Source organism: Macaca thibetana, chromosome 8 (genome assembly GCF_024542745.1).
Source record: "Macaca thibetana thibetana isolate TM-01 chromosome 8, ASM2454274v1, whole genome shotgun sequence".
NCBI lineage: Eukaryota > Metazoa > Chordata > Mammalia > Primates > Cercopithecidae > Macaca > Macaca thibetana.
Window position 1 is genome coordinate 10,981,263 of NC_065585.1, and position 23,174 is coordinate 11,004,436.

At 40.7% G+C, this 23,174-nt stretch overlaps 1 long non-coding RNA gene across 1 annotated transcript in view; it reads right to left on the reverse strand.

Moving 5' to 3' along the window:
• Positions 1–21,599, reverse strand: part of LOC126960928 (uncharacterized) — an 87,222-nt gene extending 65,623 nt beyond the window's left edge. Inside the window, exon 1 of the long non-coding RNA XR_007728155.1 lies at positions 21,519–21,599. This is a non-coding gene — a long non-coding RNA (uncharacterized LOC126960928). The remainder of the gene's footprint in view (positions 1–21,518) is intronic.
• Positions 21,600–23,174: the final 1,575 nt, after the last annotated feature.

Below are 23,174 nucleotides of genomic sequence, written 5' to 3' on the forward strand. Positions count from 1 at the left end.
CTATTGAGGAAATAGAATTAGCTTTTTATATTTCCTTTTATACTGCAGTTCTTATTTTAACGTATATTGCGTTGTATAATGCATCATTTTTATTGTTTTAAATGTCCTCTTATTTGTATCATTTCTCAGTTTTCAAAGCATTTTCAGCCTCTTACTGCATTTTTATCTTTATGATAATTATGTGAGTTTGATTAGGCAGGTTTTTAAAATTCAAATTTAAAAATAAAAAAATCAAGGACAACTTTAAACTATTTATGAATATCACTTCAATACTCTGATTTTATAAACCACATTCCAGAGCTTTTCTTTGGTGGACAAGTAGGAAATGAATTTGAAATGATATTAAGCCCAAGAAAGATGCTTGAAGAAATGAAAACATTTAAAAAGTCACATCATTATTACTTATGAAATAAATCTACTTTTAGTCTAATAGAATGCCTCTCTCAACCAAGTTTTCTTAGAATGTTTGAAAATATTATTATATTAAAATGTCCTCTAGGGAATCCTGGGGAACTACAGGGATTCAGGAATCCTACTCTACACTATGTTTATTATCTCTATGAAGTTTGTAAGAAGATGTGCACACAGAAAACAAAAACATATAGGGGGACAAATGTTCTACTTTATTAAAATTCTGGCAGTTTGGTCCAAAGTCTATGACCTGGGTTCAAGGCCTCCTGGGGTCTTCACCTCACTTACTGGGGCTTGAGTCTCATGATTTTACCATTTTCCAGTCAATATCATGGAGGGATAGAAAATAGAACAGTGACAGAATAGGTACAGAGGAGAGACAGAGACTGTGGCACAAGTATCTCTCTCCTCCTTTAGATGCAGAGAAGGAAGAAGCAGAAAAAAGATAGAGGTTGACCACTCGCAGGTCCTCTACTTGCCACTTCTAAACTATAGACAAGAGAGAAGAGAGAGATTGCTGGCCTTCGGAATCAGGAAGGAAACCACAGGGGATCTCACTGCTCCCTTCTCATGGACGGCAGGGGAAGTCGAGTAACCCACACCAAGGGAGGAGATCTTTAGACCCTGCTCACTACTGAAGACTTGGCTCAATCAACATCCTGGAAGCTGACCAATCTGTTTCTCCCTGGAGGGAGAAACAAGAAAGGGTGAGCTGAGCTCCCTGGCAGAGTTAGAGTCCTAGAGTTCTGATGAGGAATGTTGGATAGAAAGAAATCAAGTTGCAGGAATTTTTTCTTGCCTGTTTCATATGCTTGGCACCAAAAAGTCAGTTAATAATATCAGCAATTCTATTTCAAACACAGCCATATTGCAATCTCCGAAAACTAGTAACAGCTGGAAAGAAATATTTGTTTGGCTGCCTCTCTGTTATTAAAGATCTTGTGGTCAGTATTTTGACACTGGGAAGCAATAATGATCTAGTTCTAAAATATATGTGGCAAAGCTTACTTTAGAATGCATGGTGAATTGAACATGAAAAGAAATGGCCCTCTTATTGTGAGTACAGAATTACTGGCATTACAAAGGATGGAGAGGTCTCTATTCCATCTCCTTCTGTGAGAGAAAAGAGAGTTTAAGAAAACTAAAGCTGACACTTTTTTTCTTAAATTAATTTTCCTTTAAAGCCAAGACGACCACTTCTAATTGCATTGTGTTTCCTTTTGCTACAAAGGTAATCTTCTTTTAATCCGATGTTTTTCACTTATAACTTCAATACAAATAGTATTATTCAACCCTGCATTCCAAGATGTGAACTAGCAAGCATTTGATACAGGAAATTTATTTTTCTTAAAAAAACCCAGAATGCATTTTTTTAGTGACTTTGGGCTTTAAGCTATAATTCACTGCTATTTTTATACTAAGTTGTGAGTCTTAGATTATAATGGGCCTCTTCCCTGAAAATACACCAAGTTCTCACAAAGTTGTGCCTCTCACTTTATTTTGTTCCTCTTTTTTAGCATCCCATGTGAGGCCATGTGGTACCCTGGATAGGAACAGGAGCTTTTGTTTCACCCAGGTCTAGAGTTAGAATCCTGGTTAAAAACATTTTTGTGACTGCAGACAAATCACTAACATGTCCAACACCTTCTTTTTTCATTTGTATGAAGAGATCAGGAATAAGCACACGAGATATTGTGGAGATCAAATAATTTTTAAAATATAAACTATAGAATGGTTGTTGCCTCCACAATTCCCATTTGCCTTGGTACACTTGGATTTCTTACTTGGTTTCTTGCTCCTAGTTTTCCCAACCAGGATCACTTAATGGTGTGTTAGAGGGCTGCCCTGTTGTATTCATTAATTACCGTTACTTTTAGTTTTTCTATAATTAGGTGGACCAACGGTCGGTGAACAATGTCCCATGAGCCAAATCTGGTCCACTATTTGTTTTTATACAACCTGCAAGCTAATAGTAGTTTTTACATTTCTAAATGGTTGATAGAAATAATAGTTTGTGACACATGAAAAATACATGATATTCAAATTTGTGTTCATAAGAAAAGTTTATTGTGACCTGGGTTCAAGTCATGCTCATTTATTTACATATTATCTACAGATGCTTTTGCACAGTAACTACAGAGTTCAGCAGCTGTGTCAGGGACCGTAAGACAAGCAAATGCTAAAATATTTACCGTTTGGTCATATATAAAGAAAGTGTGCCAATTTCTGATACAGAAGAAAGAAGCACACTTATTAAATAAACCCCACTGCCAGTTTGATCTTTGCTACTTGATTGTCATGTGATCTTGTAAGAGTCACCTTTCTGAAATGATGTTCCTTATAGTAAAATTATAGTCTCCAAAGCGTCTAGAGAAAAACAAACGGCATATTGTCTATGAAAGCTCTTTGTAAACTGTAAAAACAGTACAATTGTCATTTTCTTTCCTTTGGAGAAAGGGTCTTGATCTGTTGCCCAGGCTGGAGTGCAGTGGGGTGATCATGGTTCACTGCAACCTCCACCTCCTGGACTCAAGCGATCCTCCCACCTCACCACCCTGAGTAGCTGGGACTACAGGCACACACCACTATGCCCAGCTAATTTTTGTATTTTTATAGAGATGGGGTTTCACCATGTTGCCCAGGCTTGTCTCGAACTCCTGAACTCAAGCAATCTGCTTGCCTCAGCTTCCCAAAGTGATGAGATTACAAGTGTGAGCCACCCCACCCAGCCTGATTGTGATTTTCAAACCTTGTTTTTATCTTTGAAATCTTTTATTCATCTAAATCTGAAGTGAAACCTCCATATGTAGATCAGCTATAAATAGGACAGGTGTTTAAAATAGGCAGCTTAAACACTAAACACTCATCCACTTCAGCTGGGTCCTTTGCTGAACTCCTACAGCTTGAAGAAAATGAGTTTGAAACCACTAGGGGATAAGTAAAGCAAGGGCTCCTAACCTTTTCCATTATTAAAGTTTCTCTTCTCATCTAAAAATTACTTAGTTCAACCTATGTGTCCTGGAATTCACCATCTAGTGACTACAAAAGAGGACACAAAAAATGCCCAAATAGGAGAATTTCTGGTTGTTGTCAAGGTAACCAACAAATATGGGTTTCTGGCTATTTCCTTGACATTCAACCTTGTGATAACACAGAAAATGGCTATGAGGCCTATGGATTTAAGAAATGAGCAAGAAACGATGGGGGTATCCCGGGGAAGACAGAGCACAGATGGGTACTGCGTCAGGAGAGAGAGTACCATGGGGAGACACAGTGGGATGATTCAGATGGGGGATAGACCCCGTTTCCATTCTAGATATGCTCCCTTTCTTCCTCAAGATTGCCCATGGCTGAAAATGTGCCACACCTGGTGCCGCACCTGGAAAGGCTGGTGAAGGATGACAGGGAAATAGCAGGGATCCTAAGGCCTAAGTGGGTAAGGTGTGCCTAAGATCATGTGCAGGTAAACCAGCTGGCCTTCTCTACTCACTCCTCTGCACCTCATAAATCATCTTGAATGAAGAGCATGACCCTGCTAAAAAGTGCAGGATACAGTCCTGAGAGGAACAGTTATCTGGGGAGAATTTAGTTAAAAGAAAGTTTCTGCTTTTCCCCCTGTTCAAACATTCATCAGAGGACTATGAGTTTACAAGGGAAGTATCTTGTGATGTGAGGAATACAACTTCAACAAAATAAAGACAAGAGAGTAGAGAATCTAGAGTAAGTGGGCCAAAGGTTATGAACCCAACAAAGCAGGTATTGAAAACATTTTCCAAGGAATTTTTTATAAAAGTATTTGTAACATGAAGCAGAGACAAGCAATTATAAAGAACAATGGACATCCTTGCTAGGACAAATACAAATGTCTGCAAAGAACAAGTTATTGATCTGAAAGACCAGGCTAAGGATCTGTAAGACCAGGCTAAGGATCTGTACTACAGAGCATACCCCTAATCCCCAAAATAAAGAAATTAAGAGACAGAAAACATAACAATGTAGCTACTAAATACAAGTGTAGAAATAAAATATCAACATATTTAAAACAGAAATTCCAGGAGAGAAACATTAAGAGGAGAATAAATAGTGGAGGAAATGGGCTGCCAATATTTCCATTTTAAAGGGCACACAGGGTCACATAGGTTAATGAAAACATATTTTGCTATAAAAAAAGTGAAATTTTGGAAGGTCACAGAGAAAATTCTAAAAGACTTCAAAGAGAAAAGGCATATCACACACAAAAGAAGGAGAAATAAATTGTTGTCAACAGCAACACTGCATAAGTGTTTGGAGGCATGAAGCCAACATAATAATGCCTTTACCATTTTAAAGGAAATATAGAATATTATGTCCAGCTTCAAAGTAAGGACAAAATAAAAATATCCTTGATACAAGGCCACTGTTTCTCATTATGCCTCCTGTGATCATCTTGGGGGGTTGGTTTTAAGCCGACTCCTTTGTTATATGTTTTAAGAAACTTTATTTGGAATTAAAAGCCAAAAATGTGTCTTTTTGTTCTCCAGGATAAATAACTGTTTCCCATGAATGCAGTGAGTTTAGAAAGCTGTTCTTCTGCCTGAATAGCAGAAAAAAGAGACACAAAAAATATGGAAAAATCAACCTGCAGTAGTATCTCAAAATTATCTGTCTATAAAAGTGCTGTGATGAAGATATAAACGAAATACTCTAAGAACAAAAACAATAATGAACAGGCATGGACTCCAGATTGGTGTGGTTTTAAGAAAGCTATAGCTTGTGTAAAGTAAGTATCTTTTTGCTGTTGTTTTGAGGTAGGGTCTTGCTCTGTTGCCCAGGCTGGAGTGTGGTGGTGTGATCATGGCTCATTGCAGCCTCAAACTCCCAGGCTCCAATGATCCTTCTACCTCAGCCTCCATAGTTGCTGGGACTACAGGCACATACCACCATGCTTGGCTACTTTTTTCTTTTCCTATTTTTGTAGAGATGGGGTCATCCTATGTTGCCCAGGCTAGTCTCAAATTCTTGGCCTCAAGTGATCCACCCACCTCAGCCTCCTGAAGTGTTGAGATTACAGGCATGAGCCACCGTGCCTACTCTAGGGTAGGTTTCTGATACACTTGTGACCGTTTCAGCAACACCGAGGGTCAGAAAGTGCAGTCTCTCACATTCACACTCCATAGGCATGTGTTTCATTTGAAATGTTGAAACCTTCCTTGAGACAATAACATTATCTGTATTGCAACTGGGACATGCATCAGAATTTGAGTAATTAAAAGAAATCCACCTTTTATGTTTTAATAGCATGCAAAACATTGAGCTTCTCCATACTTCTTCCTAATCAATGATGCCTTCAAAAGCGAAAGATCCTTTAGACATTGCGACATGAGGTCATTTTTAATTTTTATTGCAGGATGAATAAAGCCACGCTCTTTTTGACTCTGTAGTCAGTGGACTAGATGTAGAAATGCTGCCTGGTACGGAGAGTGAGACTCAGTACTTTTTGTACTATCTTTCTGTTATATCTCTATGCAACAGTTCTACCCTGAAAATAGTTAAATCCTTTATTCCGTTTCTACACTATATTTCCAAAGAGTATATTTCTATGTTCATTATAGTTGAACCATTATTATTTTATTTCTATGATCTACTTACATGTAATGCATTTTTTGGTTGGATGAAGTATACTCATTTGTGTGATCTTTTTTGTTTTTTCAAACTGTTTTTCTAACTCACGAGAAGTGTAAACATTTCTATGTTTATTTCTATACCAGTAGATTCCTACAGCAATAATAATAAGGTGCATAGCTACCAATTACAAGCCATGTGTGCCAGTTGGGGCGATAAACAAGGCATATCCAGTTATATAATTTAATCTTTACAAAAAACCCTGTGACATAACTCTGATTATCATCTCCATTTTACTTATGAAGAAACTGGGGCTTAGAGAAATGAATTCATTTATCCAAGCCTGATAGCCAGAAAATGCTTTCTACACCATCCTAGTGCCTAGTACAATGCCTCTGACAGAAAAAGTGGGTTCTGAAACTCATTTTTTTAAAAGCAAGAATATTGCACGAAATTAAACATTGTCATTAATAGTATGACCACTTGGTTTTAACTTGGACTCGCTAAAGCCAAACCGTCCTCTCTCCAATACCAGCTTTAATCTCAGATTCCATCTGGGTGGCCACAAACCCTCTCCTGAGCAGGGGTTAAGTGGGTAACGGCAGATAAATTAAACTGTAATCCCCCTTTCTACCCTCTTCATAACTCACGAGAAGTGTCATCTTATGCTTTTAAATTTCTGTCCTTTCAGGTGGATTTCTTGGAAGAATGTCAGAGGGTAGAACTGGCCATGCGCTGCCCAATGTGTTAATGAAAGTTGACTCAGCTAACTTCATTAGATCTCAGCACTGAAAACAAAGTTCTAGTCCTATCAGAATAATCATCATCACATATTTCATCCTTAATAAGCTTTATGAATATTTTAAAAATTGAGTCCCAACCACCCCTCTGTAAGGCTGAAAAACACACACACACCTCTATGGTGAATGGGCTCCGTGGGGTGGAATTTGAAAATAAATCCTTTCTCTCTCACTCTCTTCTCTTACTAAACAAATAGAAAAGGGAATTTCATTTCAAGCAGAAGTGAAATGGATCCCAAATGCTGACATTTCAGCTCCATTCCATTAATGCTGACCAAGTCATCTTTTTCTTCCTTTTTTCATTTCAGCTAGGAGCCTCCGCTGGTGGTTGTGTTTCAGAAGAGGTCTGTGGACTGAGCCCCATGTCTCTGGCTTCACAGTGGAGGCTGAAGTGCACTCATCACTGTTGTTAATAACAAGAGCCTCCAAAATGCCAATATGTGAGCAGCAAAGTTGTAACACATTTAGCAAACTTGTAACGCAAAGTAAAAGTTCCATTATACAAAATTTCAAACATACACAAAAGTGGACAGAACAGTATTGTGAACCCCCACATACTCCTCGGCCATCTTCAACAGTTTTCAGTGTTCATGGCCCATCTGGTTCGTGTATACCTCCCATACCTGTGCATCCTTTTCAACCCTACACTGAGTTATTTTGAGGCAAATAAAGATTGCCAGCAAAATGTGGAACTATCAGCAGAATATAGTGTATAGGTTCTCTAATATATTCAACTATTTAAATCATAATTAAAAGTTTTAAAATCAAGTGAGTAAATTTTGGCTAAAGTTGATCTTATGCTATAGTTGATCCATATGTTGATGATTTTACAGAAGAGCAATAAGTAGAGAAAAAGGAGAGAAAAGTAAAAGACGACCCTCCATTCCAGCCTTGAGTGCCCCAAGCCTGGTGGCCTGACCTTCCCCCCATTTGGGCGTTGCCCTCGACTCTTCTTGGTCTTCAATTCCCACACATTCTGTTTACTTCTGTCTCCTAAATATTAACTGAATCCATCTTTCTCTGTGAAAACCACTGACTTTTAATTAGAGCTGCTGTCCTTTCTTGTCCTTGGGATTGGAAGTGTCTCCTAATTGGCCTTTCTGACCTGTTACACCCCTCCTGCGTATAGTGCACATTCCTGACACAGTGATCTTTCACAGTCAGTCTCTAATAACTCTCCAATGGCTCCCAGTGATCTATGGGATAATGTAGAGGATGTGCATTCATACATTGTAGCAGATTAAATATATCTGAAAATGTCTTGGCATTCATCCCATTCAAACATGGATCTATTTCTTCTCCCATCAAATCTAGGCTGGTATATGACTACTTTGGTAAATAGAGGATGGTGGAAGTGATGTGTTCTCAATTGTGGGTCTCATTTTAAAAAGTCTGTTCGCTGCAGCCTTGTTCTCTTGGAGCCACGAACATGTGAAATATCCAAATGCCCTACTGAAGAGATTACCTGGGGAAGTCCTGAGATTGCATCAAGAAAGAGAGGGGCCCAGCTGAACCCAGCCTTCCAGCCACCCTGTCCCCCAAGGTGCCAGGCATGAGTGAGGCAGTCTTGGACCCTGCAGATTGCTCGGTCACCACCTGGATACCAGAGGAATGCCAGTCAACATCACTTGAAGTGATCAGGTTAATAGGAAGGGGGAAGGTAGGGTGGAGAGGTGGGCGATAGTCCTACAGAGAGAGGTATCCAGTGCTATTGGAGCGCAAAGCAGCAGTGTTATGTATGTGTGGGGGCAGGAGGAAGGGGCAGTTTTTCAGCGGAAGCTCTCCATAGGCAATGGAAATGTATAAGCCAGGACCTAAAATATTAATAGTCCTTGGGCATGTTTTGCCAACCTGGTTTATTGGGAGGCTCTGCATAATTAAGGTCTGAAAGCTGGAATCTCTTTTAATATTCTAGGGCCTTCTTTTAATACTGCTTTTGGTGTTATGTGTGGGTTCCCACTGGAGCAAATCTCACCCAGGGATTAGAAACAATGCTCCCCAATTTGATACATTCATCAGTTCCAATCATTCTATATGCCACTTAGATTCCTGGCTTCAGTTCCAAATAGATTCTGTGGAGAAGCAGGACTTCCTGGTCGTTTACAAATTTAGGTGCTCTTTAAATTCTCCAATGAGTGCCTACTGAGTACACATCAGAAACCCAACCCTCGATTAGACACAGATGAACAGAAAGATGTATAAAATACATGACTTTCATATTCTGAGTACTTGCAGGAAAATGCTGCAGCGGAAAAAGCTCTGACCTTGAAATCAGAGAAAGTGGACTCAGATCCTGGTTCTGTCATCAACACCCAGGAAGGCAGTCTAATGGAAGAGATATGGGGGAGGTAGGGTAGAGAACCTTATCTATATGACCAAAGGATTTGGGCTCAAAATCAGAGGCCACGAAGGCAAATGTGTTTGTTTTGCCCTCCAGTGATTTTGGGGGGAAAAAAGTACAAACATTTAAACATCCAAACATCCCACATAAAAATAAAGATTAATTTGTTATCTTGAAAAAATCAGTGTATATAGCAATGTAAGACCCAAGCTTTCATACTATGTATACCTAATGTATCAGTCTGACCCCTGTTGGCATTTGATCCAGTTGTCTCTTGCTGCATAACAACTACCCCTAACATTAGTGTCTCAATACAACAACCATTTTATTTTATATCATGATTTCATGAATAAAAACTTGAGGCAGGGCTCAGCTGGGCAAATCTTATGCTGCACATGGCATTGGCTGGTATGGTATGGAAGGCAGAACAGCAGTTACTTTCCAACTGGGTTTCCTGCCTCTATTCTCAACTTTTTGTATGCAAGTCCATCTACCCTTCCTTCACAGAGTGATTGTTCTCATTGCTTTGATCATGTCATATCATTATCATATCAGGTCATTAATTACCATTTCTGACTCTCTGCTGCCCACCAAATTCAGTCCAACTCCTTATGATAGCATCAAAGTAGTTGAACCTGTGTTCTGATACCGTGTGTGGACACCTCTCACTCCAGTAAAAATGATTTGCTCACAGGGTACTCAATTCACCTTCGACCTTTTCTATATACTTTTGCCTACACAATTCCAGTCTCCTGTAATGTTCCGCACCCATCTATATCCACATGCAAGTCCATCTTCCCTTCAGATCCTCCACATGGAAATATACTTGACTGTCATCACTTCTTTTTCAGTAAAGGAGGATTTGAGACCACTCATGGCTTGCCAGTTAGTAGCACAATGATTGAACAGGCCAATTAATGTATTTGGGCCTCACTTTCCTCATTTCTAAACTCGAATGATATTGAATGCTGGGATTTTCAGTTCCCCAGTCAACATAACACTCATTTTTTTTGAGATGGAGTCTTGCTCTGTCACCCAGGCTGGAGCGCAATGGTGCGATTTCGATTCACTGCAAGTTCTGCCTCCCGATACCCAATGTCTTTACCATGACCTACAGACCCCACATAACCTAGTCCTTGTCTATCATTTCTGTATCATCTTCTTACTCTTTTGTGGTGTGCAAGTCCCCAAGATTCCTCACCCCCTGGTATGCTTAATCACTCAAAACGTCAATGTTCCCCTTTCAATAGGTGGAATAGGGATATAGAAAAAATGATTTTATATCAAGACTCTGGAGTCAGACAGACTGAGTTTGTATCCTGAATAGGTGATATTAGCAATTTGTTCAACCCATATGTGCCTCAGTTTTCTCATCTGTAAAATGGAGAAAATGATTATAATATTTCCCACATGGATTTCCTGTAAGAAATAAATTAGCTAGTATATGTAAAATGGGAAGAGTGTCTAGCATACAGTGTTAGATGGTTTATTTTAGCCCAGATAAGGCTAGAATGATTATATAATTATACTTACCAATATATTATGTTGAAAAACTTGAGAATTTAGCTATGAGATACAAATATGCACATTTTTGTAAATTCTTTGACATTATTACTATATGAAGAAATTTTACTTTAAAAAGTTGAACTTGACAATTTAATGACATTTTGTCCTGGTTAATAACCCTTTCCATTCTGTGGACACTGATTGAGTTTGTGATTAATTATGGCCATCTTCCCCATGACTGTCATGGTGGTGGATTTGTTTCAAAATTGATTAAAAGGTTTCCTGTATGTGATTATATTTAATCCTATTAACAACCCCATGAGGTAATCTGAATAGGACTTGGATCACTATGTCCACTATTTATAGATTAGAAAATAGTTTGTGTGATTTGCTTAATGCTACAAACTAGAGTTGACTTGGAACTAGAAAAAAAGCAAAAACATGAAAAATAGAAACAAAACTCAGAATCTTTATCTTGCTCTCTTATACCATGTTAGAAATATATTATTTTGCTATAAAGCAAAGTTGCCAAACAACAAATTCCAAATATTAGCAATAGGGTTTATTGACTGTCATCCTTAATATTTCTTAAATACCCATAACTATTTTGAGCTATATATTGAAAACCAAACCCTTTGTGTAACATGTGTGCTATGCCTTGAGTTTTGCCCTTACAGATCGATTTCTGTCTGAGATAAGATTATAGCATATACCTTTCCTCAAACAACAGATCCTTTGGAAATCTTTCTAGGTACTCAGTTGAGTTATTCAAGCTGTTACTTGAATTATTCAACTCTTGCTTGAGTTATTCAAGCTTTTATTCAAGTTGATGATCTTGGCATCATTACATCTAAGGCATGGGTGTAGTTAGGACTGCCCACTAACATTCTGGGACTCCATTCCTGGGCACGAAGATTGAGTAGACATGGCTATGTAACTTTTTTTGGCCAATGAGATGTTAATGACAGTGACATGTAGCATTTCTTGGAAAGAAGCCTTAAGACCCATAGGGTCTTACATCTCCTCACGTCTCCTCATCTCCACTGTGGAGACTGTCAAAGCTCATCTTGATATAACTTCTCCATAAGTGACAAGAATGTGTGGAGCCTCCCAGCCAACATGCCTCGCAAGAGTAGCATCAACAATCAATAGATGTTGGTTGGTCTTAATGCAGAAATTTCTTGGCTGTTATCATAGTACAATTTAACTTATTTTGATTCACAGAAATTGACATCTAAAAGTGAGGGTGTTGCCATTATAAAATATTAAAAATAACAGTGTTACTGGTTTATAATCTGGCTGGTGGGCAGTGAGGAAGCTATCATTAAAGACTGGAAAACAGATCTATTTTATGCAGTTGCAACTATTTGACAAATATTTACACTGTGAAAACTTGGGATTCAAATTACACAACTAACACACTTGTAATTCTGAAGGAAATGGTCAAAAAACAGAATGTTATTATCTTCTCGGGACATCATAGAGAATGGAAATGAAGGGAGGTGACTTGGGGCAAGCTTTTTCACTTCCCCTCCTAAATTACTGTCAAAGGCAAAAGACTTCAGAAGAGGTCTTTTCTTGAGGAGGTGACCTATCACATATTTACAAATCAGCAGTGAGATGGGCATGACCCAAGTGAGCAAAAACAGATGTGTGCATTTCACAAGCCTTCAGCAAGTATGTATTGATTACCATCATTTCTCCTGGTTTGGGGAATATAAAGATGAAGACAGAGCCTGCTGCTCTCTGGGACTTCATGTTTCCAGGAAGGAAAGACAGGGATGTTCTCACCTTGACATTGGACCTGAGTTGTCATTAGGCCTTCACTGTTCACCAGCTGTGTGACTTTGACCAAATTCTTTTACCTCCCTAAGCTCAGTTTCCTCTACCGTAAAATGGAAATAGTATTGACCATAGTAGATTGATGTGAGAATTAAGAGACATTCAGTGGTTGCTATTACTATTATTACTCTATTTAAATTATGATCTAGAGAATAAGTGTTGTAATGAAGGAGCAACCACTCATACTGAGTGACTAGAGTAAGTGCTTTCCATTTGCTGTAGGGCCCAGGTAAGGCTGCCCCAAGGGACATTTGTCCTGAGGTTACCAGATGGACAAGCAGGGAAAGGACATTTTAGGTAGAAGGTAACGCATGTTCCAAAAGATGGTGCTCTGGAGCAGCATAACTTATTCTTGGGTTTAGGAGGAATTTTCCTGACTGGCAAAGGGTGTCAATTGCCTGGGTAGCAGCTGAGGTGGGAGAGCAAAGAAGGGACTGCAGGAGACTCCAGCCCTGATTTTAGAAAGGATTTTTTTCCTTTTATCTTCAATGGAAGCTTCTTAGGATAAGCCAAAAGGAAAAAAATGCATATACAATTAAATTTCTTTTCCATCACTGTGGTTTTCTATTAAATTCAGATCTTTTTTTCCTACCCAAATTTATGCCTTTTTGCACAGGAAGAAGCAAGCTCTGTGACTTTGGATGACAGTAGGTTCTCTGTACTAAGTGGGAAGATCTTTTCAAATGAAAATTCTAAGGAAAACCCTGCACCCTACGCTTAGAGGGCCTCAATATTCCACTCCTTATCTCACCCATGAAAAATGCTTCCAATTATCTGCCTACCTCTATTATTTGAAATAGTTCCATATCAACCATTCAACTCAGATAATTGAGCTAAACCTTTAAAATGGGTTTTTAATGGGGGAGACAGGCGGTGGGGAATACGTCGATCTAAGTAAAGTTTCTCACAATCAAAGGCAGACTAATTAAAACTTGACAGCTATGTGAATATGTACATTTTAAAAACTCAGCTCTCTAGAGATAAAACACAACACGGAGGCATATTAGCCAAGTGTCTATATTCTTTCCCTAAGGCATTGGAACATGGTGTTCTAAAAAGATGTGTAGGTTTTTTTATTTTTTGTTGGTTTTAAAGCGGTAAAACTTTTTTTCAAATGAAAACATTGAGACAACACCAATATATTGAAAGCATAAATTTAGAGCTTCTTTGGGGTAATGGGGTAGAGTTATGCCCCTTGAAATTTCCCTGAACCCATCCCAGTGTCACAAGTCTTCTAAGCCAAGTCCTAAGGCTTTGGAGTTCACAGGGATAGCAATGTGATCACTAGGCCAGGAGTCCTGCCTCTGATTTACCGTGTAATGTTAGGCAAAGAATGTGAGGCTGAGTTTCATTATCTCCTAACTGAAGGGTGCTTGACTGGATGATCTTGGAACTTCTTCATTGCTGCACCACCCTATGAATTCAAATAGATTCTTTAATGCAAATAGGGCTTGTGCTTAGAGCTAATATTAACAGCTGCTTTTCAAGGTCTCACATCATGAGCTTTATTTAAGTAATCCCAAATTCTCATTGCAGACTGATTTTTAGATTCTACTGTTTCTATTTGATAGATAAGGAATATGAGACTTGGGGATGCTCAGACACTTGCACAGCTTGTAAGTGAAGAAGCAATGATTGAAATCCACTTCTCTTGGATTCCAAAGCCAACACTCTTTACATTTTGCCAGCCTGTCTCTGGATGGGTAATGGTAAAATTGTCTGTGTTTGGGTTTTAGGACTTTCATTTTATATGTAGGAAAAATTGGTGCTTATAATGGTAGTAGATTTTATATTCCAGTTATATCAACCAAAAATAAACGTAAATTCATGGGGTAAAATATTTTTTTCTTTTGATTTAGCCAAGAGAATAACTAGGAATTTATGTGATGTAGTGACTGACACAGAGGAGGTGGCCAAAATAATCTGTTAGATTACATATTCTTTGAGGCCCTAAGAAATTTGTTAGATTACATATTCTTTGAGGCCCTAAGAAATTTGAACTAAGACCAGTGGGGAAAAGCTGATTCAGAATAATTTTTAAAATATCTTTCTAAAAAGATTGTCCGGAGACTCAATGGACTGTTTTGGGAGATGCCTCGTTTCTCATGCCTGGAGGGCAGTAAGCAGAGGTGAGCTGTCCTCTTGGCAGAATTATTGTTGAGAAAATGCAAACACAGAATGGAGCATCACAGAACTGGAAAAGGAAGCCTTTGGGATCCTGACAATGGGAGATTCTTGGAGTGTAGCTTCATTGGATCCTGAATTCCAAGCTTGCTGCTTCTAGTAAGAGGGGGTGGCTGAGTCCCCACTCCCTGTAACAGTTGAATATGAGAGAAGCAGATGTAAGTGAGAGAAGAAGAAATCTCTCCAGTCTCGGCAATGTAAATTGAATAGATGAGGCACCAGGATGCTGAGAGTATTTTTCCCAGTGATCTCTGACTGTATCACTCTGTGTATATCCTCGCTAGCTCTCATCACAAACATGATCATTTACTTATTTTACAAGTACACTTGTTCATTTTTTGACTTCTCCACCATGTCAATCAGTTGGCACAGGGGCTGTCTCCATCTGGCTTACCATTATACCACCAGGGCTAACAGAAGGACTGATGAATAGTAAGTATTTAATAAACACTTAAGTGAATGGAGGGAGGACATAAACCTAGGCAAAAAAACCGAGTGGGTGTGACAGTAGTGCTGAAAGAATTGAATGGTCCTGAATTTCCACAACTGAGGCCATTGCTCTGTTGCTGTCAGCACCAGCCTGCTTCATCAGTCAGTCCCCCCGAAAGTGTCTGCAGGCCAATCCCCATTTGCCCATTCCTCAAAGCACCAGAAACCTGCTTTGTTGAGTAGAAAGTCACTCTTCCCCACTCATAGGTGGGCTGGGGGTCCATCTCTTTTTCTTACATTAGGTGGTCCCGTGGTTCCACCAGGTGCTCCTGCATAAACTCCACACTACACACTTTTGTCCTTCATCCTCCCATGTACTGCTCTGCCTGCCTAACAGAATTTTTTTGGGATCCTGGATCCCACATAAGTTCACTGTGAGACTGATTCCAGATCCTAATTTTTGTATTGTGGTAGTCTTTGAAAGTAGGACCTCTGTCAAATTTATTTCAGTTTTCTGGTTCCTAGCATAATGTATAGCTAAGGACATTTACTTGTAGAGCAAAATGGTAGAAAGAAAAGAAGGAAGGGAAGAAGGAAGAAAGAAAGAGGAAGGGAGGAAAGGAAGGAAGAAGAAAGGAAAAGGAGGAAGGAAGAGTGAAAGCAACGGAGAAAGGGAGGGAGAGGGGAAGGAAGGAAGAAAGGGAGGGAAGAAGATGGCAAGAGACAATAGGAAGGAGAAGAGGGAGAAAAGTGACAGAGGAAGATAAAGGGGAAAGAAAGAAAGGAGACAAGAAGAAAAAAAGGAGGGGAGAGGCAGGCTCTTCTCCGAGCCTAATATTTACTTGTCTCTTGTTTTCAGAATCTGGCTTTAGTTTGTTCTCTCCACATTGCTAAACTGCAAGAAGGGATGTCCTCCCATCCCACTGTGGTCTCCTGGAGTTTGAACACCAGGTCCTTTCTGACTACGGGACATTGGGACATCATCTCCATCCTAGCCTCTGTGTCCTTCCTGTCCTGACAATGTCCTCTGAAAAGGCAGGGTGGGATAAAATCCTCGATCTGTCATTGGCTAGCTCTGTGCCCTTGAGCAAGAGACTCCAACTCACTCAGCTTTGGTTTCTGCATCTGTAAATTGGGGGGTTAAAATTTGCCTCCAGAGGGCCATTGAGAAGAATAAATGAAATAACTTGTGCTCATTGTGTGGTAAGTTGTAAATTCTCAGTTGTTTCCCTTTCCCTTAAGGTACCCTTTTACTTATCCTTAAAGCAAATCGACATTGAGACATGTTTACTTTGGAAGGAGGGCAAGGAAGCATATAGAATGGTGGGGAGAGGCAGGGAGCAGGTCCATGAACAGATGCAATCGTCAGTGGCAAAGCCGTTCTCTGCTTGGAGCCTTCTGCTAGTTTTCCTTGCTGAGCAAAGATTTGGGTCCCAGAAGTGATTTGATTTGCATGCTTGGGGAAATAATAAAATAACCCTATTATGAAATGAAATGGCCTGTGATCTCATTGAGGAGCGTGGGCTTGCTGCAGAGAAAGCTACTGTCCAATGCAGCAAATGACCCCTTGCAAAGAAAAGGCAGGAATTTCTAAGAGCGAGCACATGTGAAGTTGCTAGGGCAAGGTATCCTGCAATGTGTTAGCAGGGACAAGACATAAGGCAAAACTTGTTTTGTGATCATCTGAACAAAGAGTAAAGGTCGCAGAGTGTCCCCAGGCTCAGTAAGTTTTGAGAAAAAGTCATCTTAGATAAATTGCATTTTTGTAGTAGACTCTTATGGAAGACTTTTGGGGAAATTATTTCTGATTTTGTCCCTTGACATTGCCATTTGATTTAATTGTTTGAATGAACATTGAGAGCTGTTTTCCTAGAGAATATCTCCCCCATGGAGAGAGGTGGGAAGGAGACTTGGCCCGAGGAAAACAGTTGATGTGCTTACATCCTTGGTGTCAGTTCTTCCTAGAGCCCAGCTGCATCCCTGTCATTTCTCATAATTCAGAAAAACAGCTCTTTCCTCTGGGAGCCTGCCTGGCCCACAGAGCTAGACCTTGGTGCACTCCTGTTGAACATCATTTCACAGAATAGCAACCTCAGACAAGACCACGCCGTGACCATGATGGATCAAGACAAAAACAAGACAGCTCCATCAGGAGCATAAACTTTCTCCAGACCACCAAATAACAAATGTTCCACCACCCTGACTGATATGTGTGACTGTTCTATTTTATCAATTATGGTTTACCCTTTCTCTAGTCTCCATCCTTATGAGATTTACTAAAATATTCAATCACAGAATTGCCCTGGCCACCTGACAGCATTCAATCCATGGTACACCTTCACTTCTTTAAAACTCCACAGAATCACCCAACCAAAGCCCAAACCCTATTCTTTCTACCACCCCTTTATTGAGATGCCCTACAGTTTCCCAAGGTACTCATCTTCCCTTGACTTAACTTGTTTAACTATAGGTGTGTCCCTGGTAGTCTGGCTGGATGGCATTGGCCTGCTGGTCAATCTAATCCCTGCTCTTTTAGTACAACCCCGGTATTCATCTAAATGATTTTCTTGTTCCCCTAAGCTAGTTCAAGTTGGGTTTCTGGCATTTGCCACCAAAAGTCTCTTGACAATGCGATGCAGTAAAATCTCAGTGTGTAAACCACATAGCATTTGGTTCTTCTCTGAATTAATCAAACAATTTTGCCTCTCTATACGTTTGTGTATTGAAATTTCATTTATTCCATAGATTGAGTTTCCACTATGCGCCAGGCACCGTCCTAGCTGCTAAAGGCATGACAGTGAATAAAACACATAGGCACCCTGACCTTATAGACACTACATTTTAACACCGTGTGGTTGGCTCTGCCTGGGGTAGGATTCCTCACCTTGCTGAAGTGCTTCTCGTCCTTCAACGCATCAACTAAGTGTCACCAGATAAAAGAAAGCTTCTAAGATCGTCAGCACAAGTTTTGTGTTTATGAACAATGTGGTAAAACGTCTATGGTATAAAGCTAAGCAAAACAGGCAGGAAAAATAAGTATGTATGCAGCAGTGAATTCCTGCCCCTGCTCCAAGTCTCTGCTCTGTTGGAGTTTGTGCTCCCATAGGGGGAACTTGATAATAAATATAGATGAGCTATCTCAGGCTATGCAGGAAAATGTTGTCCACTAGGGCATGGAGATAGCCAGTGGCAGGGATATTATTTCAAGTAGGGTGATGGGGGTGAGGAGGTTGCCCTGCTTAGAGGGTGGCTGAGAAGCAACAGTGAGTTGTGCACTACTTGGGGAGAGATTTCCTAGGCAGAATGCACTGCAAGTCTGAAGGCCCCGAGATAGCAGTGAACTTTGCTGCTTGAGAAACAGCAAGGAAGCCAGGGTGGTTGCAAAAAAGGGGGTGGTGATCCAAGTGGTGGGAAACAAGGCCAGAGAAGTTGTGGAGAGGCCAGTTCATACAGGGCCTTAAAACGTATGGTTAGGACTTTCAGTCCCATTAGTAATGAGATTGGAAACTCGTCAGAAAGCAGAAAAGGGCATGCGGTGACTTCGTTTTCAAATAGTCTCTTGGCTGTGTGGACAGTAAATAGTGGTGGAGTTAAGGGGTTTAAGAATGAAAGCAAGGAAATTGATTGTGTTTAGAAGCTGTCTAGGGGAAGATTTTGGCTTCAATTAGAGTGTTACTAGCCGAGGAAGTGACAAGAAGTGGTAGGATCTGGCTATCATTTGAAGGTGGAGTTAATAAAATTTGTTGCTAGATTATATGTGGAGTGAGATAAAAGGAAAAGGGTTGAGCTTGGCTCAGAGAATTTCAATATATGAAACTGGAAAAGTGGAATTGCCATTTACTGGAAGAGATGAGAAGGGGAAGGTCTTTCGCGGGGTAGGGGAATGGGTGATTTAAGAAACAAGAGTTTAGTGTGGAATATGATGTGTCTGAGATATCTATTACACATCCAAGTGTGAAATCAGGCCACTTTGTAGATTCTTTAAAAATGTAAGTTTCCTACGACTTAAAACTTTTTCTCCAATACAGACACTTTTTTCCATATTTTCTATCTACAGAAACTCTACTAATTCTTCAAAGAATAGTTTAAAGCCTTCCTTGCCTACAGCTACATTTAATATTTACTCTCTACCAGAAACTGGGGCAGTGAGGTCCATACAGGAGTTCTGCTCCATGAAGTCATTCAGGGACTCAGGTTCCTTCCATGGCGAGGCTCTGTCGACCCCAAGACTGTAAATCATTCTGCTGGATTCCCTACATCTGCCTACCAGGATGGGATGAGAGGAAGGAAGAACTGTGATAGAGGTGGACATGGCTGTCAATTTGCCTCTATGTAGAACATAGACATATGTTCCTAGCTAATGAAAAGTGAGCCTGGGAAATTTAGGTTAGTTATATGGACAGGAGAGGAAAATGGGATTTGGTGAATACCTAACATTATTTAGGTTACATCAGCTACACCCCAATATTATGAAAAGATACAGTATTTTGTTGAGTAGTCTGATGGGCTCTCTCAAGATTGAGCCACAAGCATTTTAGGGCCCTTTGTTAATAGGGGTTGGATGTGATGCTGTGGCTGGTGGTCCCAGTGGTCCCAGCAGATGGGGGCTTTGGACTCTCTAGCTCTAACCGACCATATGACCAGTTCACAGTACCTTGGCATCCTTCCCTGTCCTTCCCCTTGCATGTGCATATCTGTGTTATGCAAAAAGGAAGAAAGTAAAGTCCCAAGGAGAGAAACAAAGTCCATTTGGGAGCCCTCATTAAGTGATGCCCAATAAGTACGTCACTCCAGTTGGGCCTTTTGGATTTACAAGATTTAATTCTTCTGCTTCTCTGGAATCCCTCGTGGGTAATTGTGGTTGACAGGTTTACACCTCATGACGGGCATTTTGTCACTCAGCTCCAGCCCCTGCAAACAGCTTTACAGTCCGTCAAGCCTAAACCTCTTTAAGCGGTGGCAATTGATGTCAGATAACATCCCTTGTTGTGATTCAAGGCTGAAGCTTACTCTGGCATGAAATAAATGGAATATTTACTATGGAAGGAAATGGGAAACTGAAGGAAGGAGGACGTTTCTGCAGGGAGATGAACAGAGGCTGGCAGAGGTGGGTCCACATGGCACCTGACACATCTGTGCGCTGCCAGGGCAGGGCAGGCTGCGAGGTGTCGTGGAGATTGCCTATACCTGCCATGAGACAGGCCTGGGTTTCAATGCAGCCACCTCGGTTAGCTGTTAAGAGAATGCGTGCAGGCTCCTACCTTGTCTCTAGTGCTGAGCTGAGAAGCTGGGGCACTTTGGGGAGGTCTGGGGACAGTCTTGCAACTTCCCAGAGCCCTGTTGCTGTCTTCCATAAAACAAGAATAATAATGCATGCCTCACGGGGTTCTTGGGAGGATATAATGATAGAAATCATTTACTCACGTAAATATTTTTTGAGCAGCAGCTATAGACCACTCACTGTTCTAGGAACTTAGATAGCATCCTAATTAAACAGTCCCTGCTCTTGTCAGCTTAGATGCTAGGGAAGGGGTAAGTGCTAATTGCTATTAAGAAAATGAACAAACTGTCAGCTGAGGGTAAGTGTTATAGAGAAAAGACAAGGTGAGGAGGAGAGACAGGGTTCTGCAGTTTGTTAGCCAGGGACCAGCCTGTGCTCGTACAGGGCACCCCCATCCCTTCCTGTGCTCTCCATGGGCTCCTAGGGGCCTCTGGTTCTTGTATGTGGCCCCCTAGGTCTCAGAGCCAGCAATAGTGCAGTGAATTATTTCCATGCTTCAAATCCCGGAGCTCTCCTTCTGCCGCATCTATCCTGTCTCAAGTCAGAGAAAGTTCTCTGGGGATTCAACTGGGTCCACCTCGGTAATCCAGGCTCATATTTATTTTAAGGTCTGTAACCTTCATTACATCTATGGAGCCCCTTTTACCATGTACATATTCACAGGTTCTAGGGGTTAGGCTATTGATGTCATTAGGGGGAGCCATTATTCTATCCACTACAGCTGAAGAGGCAAACATCAAGAATGGCTCCAGGGCAATTTGACAGCATCTGAAAATACTTGGCATTGTACCCAGAACCTTCTTATCAGACAACGGTTTTTCCCTAGGACATCTACAAGATGACGCTCGTACGGATCCCCTAATACAGCCTTTCCAGTCTGTCCCATCTCCATTTCTATAGCCTCAGCTCCTGATGATTCTTTGTTGTCATTCTTCTGCCCCAGCAAAGATACCCAGGAGCTACTTTTGACCACTCTGCCGACAAATCATCTCTCTCTGTCCCTCACACTTTACGCTTTCATACATAAAAAATGTACTGAGCACTAACCATGTCCCAAGCCCTGCTCCGGGTTCTGGGGACACAGCGAGCAAATCAAACAGTGCCTCTCAGTCACAGAGCTTACCTTGTTGATGCTCGTCTCCACCTGGGGAACTCCTACTCCACTGCCAGATTCCGGGCCAAATGCTCGCTCCTGTATGGAATCTTGTCCAACCTTCCTCACAAAAGAATGGCAATACCCCTCTGTGTAAGTAACTCAGAAATAGTTCTCTCTGGAACCCTTAAAAAAGCATCACCAGGAGACAGTACCCTGCTGGTGTAAGCACTGGCTACGAAGAGAGGCCACGATGTTCTGTTCTACCACGAATGCCTGTCCCCCCACCAGGACTCCGGAAGTCAAATGACTGTGCTCATTCCCATATTCTAGATGCTAACTGGTCTTATCTCTTATGCCAGCCAAAGCAGAAGGCCTATTTCAAGTGTCCACGAAAGGACACTTCACTTCTATCCCTTAATTCTATGCCATATTGAGTAATATTTAGTTAATCCACCTGGTTTATATGTCCCCCACAGGTCCCCATGACCTCCACACCCCAAGGTGACCATTATCCTCTTCCACTCTCTCCCATGACTGTCCTTCCTCCACCTTACTGGACTGCAGGCCATACTGACTACTCTCCCCTCAATTAGCACCACTCAAGCCTCCGCAGGGCCGCACCCTCACTCACTCTTCCCTGGCCTGAACTGCCCTCCCATGCACGTGAAAACTCATGAGAGGAGGGAAAAGCTGAAGGGCATGTTCCCATTCAGGTGAAAGTCTTCTCCCCTAATCCCCCTCATCTTCTTTTTATAAAGGACATTTTCTTTTAATGGGCAAGACCTCCGATGAGAATGAATATTGAAGGTTTTGAGTTACGTTTAGAACATTTATTTCAGAATCATAATGTTTCAGGTTTGTAACAAATGCAAAAAAAAAAAAAAAAAAAAAAAAAAAAGATGGGAGGTAGGAATGTTCAGGATAAACCTGACACCAGGCACAAGGACATGGTCTAGCCCCAAGATAGAGACAATGCTATTGCCACAACACCCCCACCTCCAAATCTACATGACTCCTAACTCATGCCAAGTGAGTGAGACAGACAACCAGCCTAGACCTGTTCCAATCTGCCTCCCAGCCTGGGGTGAATCATGTCTTCATGCCGTTGTTGACCTAGCCCTGGTGTATCTCTCAATCTAATGGAAACGATGGTTTTATAAAGATTGTCCTGTGGTTGTCAGGAATATTGCAGTCTGAAGATAATTTTAGGAAAAGAACAATTTTAAACTTTCCCGGGTATCCCATGGCTTTTGTATCCTATTGGCTTTACTGAAGAGAAATCTCAGTCTGAGGCAGCAGCTTTTGGAAAACTTGATTGCATCCATAGCTCCTCCCCCAGGAAAGGAAGTTTCTGTCCCAAAGCTGAATTTTAGTTGCTACACTAGAAGCAGAGCCTACTTACAATTTTTAAAATCGAAATTCATCTTCTAAGAAATATCTGGAACTCCATACACATTTTTATACATATTAGGATATATGTATAGGATATATATGTAGTATACACATGTGTACCATACATCTATATCTGTAATATGCACATTATGGCATATGGGTTATATATGGGCTTTCAAAATCATGCCATGTAATCGTTATTCCTATAGCATCACCCATGGTCACTTATGGATTATGAAATTTTATTTTCTTCAGTCCTTCAGTCCAAAGTTTCTATCTCAATCTTTGCTC